This window comes from Corvus brachyrhynchos, unplaced genomic scaffold, assembly GCF_000691975.1.
Source record: "Corvus brachyrhynchos isolate BGI_N302 unplaced genomic scaffold, ASM69197v1 scaffold279, whole genome shotgun sequence".
Classification (NCBI taxonomy): domain Eukaryota; kingdom Metazoa; phylum Chordata; class Aves; order Passeriformes; family Corvidae; genus Corvus; species Corvus brachyrhynchos.
This window is the reverse complement of record NW_008246060.1, coordinates 11,228,767-11,234,401: the sequence shown is the minus strand read 5'-3', so window position 1 is coordinate 11,234,401 and position 5,635 is coordinate 11,228,767. Positions and strand designations below refer to the sequence as shown.

The 5,635-nt window shown below is 39.7% G+C and overlaps 1 protein-coding gene across 3 annotated transcripts in view; it reads left to right on the top strand.

The window, feature by feature from the left end:
• CUNH10orf11 (chromosome unknown C10orf11 homolog) overlaps positions 1-5,635 on the top strand; it is a 747,072-nt gene that overhangs the window by 3,209 nt on the left and 738,228 nt on the right. For 2 of the 3 annotated variants that reach the window (XM_017746251.1, XM_017746252.1), the window contains exons 2-3: positions 412-465; positions 1,193-1,350. The gene's annotated coding sequence lies outside the window, so the exon portion shown is untranslated. Of the gene's footprint in view, positions 1-6; positions 123-411; positions 466-1,192; positions 1,351-5,635 lie in introns of those variants that run through there. The other variant, XM_017746250.1, reaches the window with a different exon arrangement.

Below are 5,635 nucleotides of genomic sequence, written 5' to 3'. Positions count from 1 at the left end.
AAGCTTCTGGCAGCTTCTCACAGAAGCCACCCTTGTAGCCTCCTCCGCTGTTGAAATCTTGCTATGCAACTTCAATACATCCTTAATCAGCACTGCGTAAAAAAATCGCTCAGAGAATTCAGGTATTCAATTTTTTATTACTAAAATGTCTCTGTGTATAAAATTGGTAGGAGGGAATAGGCATGGTGTGTATTTTGTCATCCTTTAAATTTTATTTTCATGGATAAATGACTAAAGAATGGGCTGTACAAATCACCAATCAATACATGTGATAAGGGAAACATGCAAAAGAGCTCTGAAGTGTGAGATACAGGACATGAAAGTATTATTTCTTATGATGGAGGTTTTGTTTTCTAACATACATTTCTATGCTCAACAGTTAATGCATTACTTCTCTTCCTTTTGTAACAGGCAATCATTAAAAATTTGACCAGCTGCGACAGGGAAGACATCAGGTCTCATTTGGTAAATGTTAAGCTTATTTTCAGGGCTACCAAACCTTTGGCATACGTATGTGAGGAAGGGTTGGGAAGGAATGTTTTCTCCAATCTCTTATGTATGCTGCTCTGTACATGCTCTTGTATTTTGGTCATCTCTCTAATATCATGTCCATGTCATTCCATTTTATGACAGAGCAAGCAAAAACGCACTATGGGCATAGAACAAAGGAGGCCAAAGCTTTCAGTGTTACTTAGCTCTTTTGAAAATTTGTTCTTTGCTCCATAAAGAAGTCTTGAAGAGCCTACAAGAGAACCCATCTCTTGTGCTGATGAACTCTGGCCTTTCTATAGAGTGTCCTTTTAGGACAGAGGGCTCTAATTGATTATGGTCTGCATCTTGAATATGTACATAAGTATTCTGGAAAAACAAAAGTCTATGTTGATATTGATTTGAAATTTTATTGAAAATCATCATAGCACAAAACAAAAGTAGCTTGGTGGCAGTACTGCTGCTGAAACACAGGTGCACCCTTTTATGGGAAGTAACCAAAGGTCTTTGTGAGCTCTCATGAGAATTCAATAAGCAGTACACAGTAGCTGGCTAGAATCAGCTAATTAATGGGTTTATTCTATGCTGATTTCTTACTACTGAGTTTTTAAGGGAATAATGGAAGGCTCTTTCTCAAATTAAATATTCTGTGTCTCATTCACATAAGTTACCTGTTATTCATGGTTCTCTTTCTTGATCCAAGGATTGCCATCCCTGGGCTTCTCCGCTGAAGCTCAGAGTCCTGGGACCCCTGTGGCTTTCCTGCTTTGGGGACACCAGCAGAATAAAGGTCGTGAGTAAAGAACAAATGCATTATTACTGTTTAAGAAATCTTCCTGAATATGCAAGATTTTCTTTCTAGTAAGTACGGAGTTACTTCATAATTGCTGTTCTGTTTTGCTCTAACTGTTTGAGGCTATTCCTATCAAGAATCATAGTGATTCTGTAGCTGGTAACACCACAAAAGTAAGTGTGGCCATGCATAATTCTTACCTGCTTGTGTCTAGGCTATATCTCATTATGATTAATTAACATGTATTTTGGGCAAGAAGGAAAATGTTTTATTTAATAATACAGTAAGCAAATTACCAACATACCAATGTTTAGTGAACCATCAGTGGAAGTGGTCGTTTTCAGATTCAAAAATGATCACACTAAATAATTATATTCAGAAGCAATCCTTTTATTCCTATCTTGCTTCATATAGTTGGACTCATGTTTATAGGGTTTTCAGTCTTCAAGCCAAGGCAACCATCCAGTTGTTCTCATTCAAACTGAAAGTGATTTTAGTCCATTGCAGTATTTGCTCATTCTAGGCTATTTAAACATCATTGCTAAACAAGCAAGAAAACACCTCTTCCTCTAGCTGGTTCTGCAAGCAGTACCGTACTGCTGTATCCCAGGTTTGGCCTGGCTGCAAGGAGCAGAGATTGGAGTGTCCAGGAGTCTCAATGTCTCTGCAGTACAGTGACTAGCACCTCATTTGGGGCAGGGCTCAATTACAGTTTGTGGTAGATCCCTGTCCAAGAAGAGAGCAAGAATTATACGAGCTCTTTCTCTTTTATGGCTTCCTGAGTGCACTCCTACCTCTCTGATTTCTGCTTCCCCAGCTCCTGATGCCTCATATATATCTGTGTCCCAGCTGAGACTCATTGGCAGAGGAAAGCAATCAGAGCTTGCCTTTCAGCTTTCCGCATAGTTCCCAGGGGTCTATATGCCTTGAAGGCAAAAAATCTTTTGTGCTTATTGCCAATACAGATATTTTCATCCTGTTTATGGATACATCAACACTGAAAGTGCTGAGACACACAAGCTGGTGCAGCATGACAAAGTCTGGAACAAAGAATGGTGGGAAGGACAGCGGATTGTATCCATGCTTGCTTTCTAGAACACTGCTTGGTCTAAGGAAGAGCATGTGTGCAAACACAGTCAAATGGCCTCTAGATCTGAGCTCTTATCTCTGCACATCATCACATAGACTAACCATTCAATCTGCATCCCGGAGTCAGACTCTCAAGTCCTCAGTGAGGGAAAATTCTCATGGAGTCTGGCAGAAGAAACATATCATTTTGTTCAAAAACACTGAATATGCAGTAGCAGCTGTGAGTTGTCAAATCCAGCATAGGATTATACCCCACATCATATGCTTCAGCACTTTATACAGACTATGTTTAAATTAATTTTTAATTAGCTCATTATACAGATAGAAGATCTGCTCATCTCAAGTTTTATAACCACAACTTTGCCTGCAGGTCTCTCTATGAGACAGTTGGATGATGGCAGCACCCAACTTCAGCTGGAAGTGCTCAAACCCCGCAGCAATGAGACTAATATTAAAAAAGCCCTGATAGTATCAGGCACCACACTCCATTATATCATGACTGCATTTCCATCTTCAAGCCCAGTCTTCCTATAAAGATCTTGTGGAGGGCAGGGGCTCATGACAGCTGGAAAACCTACATGCCACAGAGAGACAAAGATATCTGACTGTGCATAATGGTGCTACCCATAACCTTGGCATAGGTTTTGATGATTAAGTGCAAGGTAAGCCCACCCAAAGTGATTCATATGAATTGTTGGTCTGGAGATCTCAAACCACAGATCTCCCTCTTCTGGCTGGAGAAGATTTTCTAGACATACATGCCTGATGAAATGTGGTGGTGCCAGTTGCCCATAATACTATTACCTGCTTTGGAAATACCTTCTCTTCTCTGTTCCAAATCTGTTCCCTATTGTGAGATACACTGCAGATGTACGTAGCTTGAAACACGAATAGAAGTGGCTGAGAAAGTACTGACTTTACAGACCTGGAATTAGGGTACTTCTAAAGCCATTTGTTTAGGTTTTTACAGGAAATATGTTGCACCGCTAGGGGCAGGCCACAGATCACTTAAGATCCAAGTATTGTGCTTAACCATATATCATCCTTATCTCCCTGGTATCTGCATGGTAACAGTTTCTTCATTAAATGTTTTTAGTTGCATTAACATATTCTCCTTGGAGCTTTCAAACTACCCCAGTGTAAAAAGCTGACCACAGTTATAATGAGATCATTCAGAAAATTTGTTTTGTCTTTTGGGTTTTTTTTCATTCCATTTGCTATCATAAATGCCCTCAGAGAAGTAATTTCCATGACATCAGGAGCTGGACTTTTTATATGTTTCAGTATGACTTTTTAAGGACAGCTGCACGGCAGGAGATTGGCTTCACACTCATCAGACAGAAGCAAAGGCTGTCAGCTTGACACAAACTGTAAACTTGACTCAAAAATTCTTGTGAAAGTGTATGATTTGTTCTTTATGCTACAGCAAATCTTTATGGAAGGATGCTCAATCTCAATTTAGTTTCTATGAAATCCTGTTCTTGGCCCATGTGGAACCATACTTCACTTCAGTGACGAGAGGTGATCCAGCTGCAAAGACTCCTTAAGCTATTGTCCAGCCATTCACACCTCTGGAATTTCATAATAAATTGAATCAACTGAATGCATGGGGGGGTGAGGTGGAGGGGGGGGGGGGTTAGACAATGAACAGAACTGAATGAGTGGTGAAACCAATGACTCATCTCAGTCTCTAATTTCATTCCTGTAGGGATTGTTTATCTAGGAAGAACAGGGTAGGGAACGTGTGGATATAGGTAATGTTTATTTAGAGCTGTAGTAGAAAGTTAATTCCTAAGTAGAAGCTCTGCTCTGAAGCAGAGACAGAGGGCAACTGATTTGCTATAGGGCTATAATGAATTTATTTATTTTAATGACATTTCTTGTCTTTTATGTGTAACAAAAGAAGATAGTGACTTTCTTCAAAGCCCATCTGTTTGAGATCCTTCATTGTTATTGATTTCCATTCAACTCCTTCCAGCTTCTCTATGAGTTAATGGCATTCAAGGGCCAAAGCCTAGTGATATATTTACTGTAGTTTTATCAATGTTGTACAAACCCTCATCTCTTCTCTAGTTCCTGATTGTGGTGAGCCCAAGGATGGAAAACTAAGCAGCACTGAAGAATTTCAATATCCTATTTCACTGCAAACTCACATTAAATTTGCTATTCTCTTTGAAGTCAGCAGAAAAGCCCTGACTGACATCAACTGAATATCTGGTTCTGTGTTTCTGACAACATTACTGCTTGTCTGGTGTAGCAGTCCCTGTGGCCGCTGAGAGTGAAAAGTAGCTGAGGCAATTTCTCAGAGGCTGGGAATACTAAGAGTCCAGATAATTCACCCTCTAACTAGCCTGGCATCCCCTTCACCTGTTCTTTTCAACTTGTGCTGTTACTGCCACTGTGTCATGGGTCTGTGCTGAATTGTCTGGAAGGATACAAATGAGGGCATGGAGGTAACTGTTGGGCATGAAAGGGGGAGTAAGCAAATATTTTGCTTGCCCAAGAGTGGGAATGTTCTCAAAGAACCTGGCTATTTCTCTGAATATAGATGTTGCAGATGATTTTCTGTAAGAGACAGGCATCCTGCCTCCAAAAATAACTTGTGCCTGATCTTTCAAAACCCTTCGTAATGTACCTTGCCAGTTATATGTTGCTGAGCAGGAAGGTTGAGAGGATTATTTCAGCTGTGGCAATCAGTTTACACCTTGAACCACAGGATCAGATTACTTTTGGTATTTAATTTTGAAATATTTTCCCCAGATGTATGGTACCTTTGCATGTTTCCCGGATGAATTTCATTTTGTTATTTCCTGCTCTTATTTCTAAGCTTTTTCAGGTCCTTTGTGTTATTTCTCTGTCTTCGCTTGTGTTTGCAACACTTCCTAATTTAGCATCTTCTGCAAATTTAATTACTGTATCAACTTTTTATATCACCTGATTAGTGGTCTTAAAATATTACTGAACATCACTTGAATTTAACACGGTCTCTGCAAATTTCCCAAGGGGCAGTTCCCTCAAATCATTTGTTCTTGAGGGTTTATGCATGGTTAGTGTATATGACACTGTGGATGTACTTGAGACTACTCAACAGAAATTGCTGACGTCAATTAATGCTTTCTTTGCTCTGAAAGACTTCGTCTACAGACATCTCAAAGGTGTGAAACAGCATAATTAGGGCATAGGGACATGGTTGTGCAATAGCACATGTGAGTTTTCTACAGGAAACATCTAGCAAAAGTGAATTTAAAGTTGTCACAAACATGC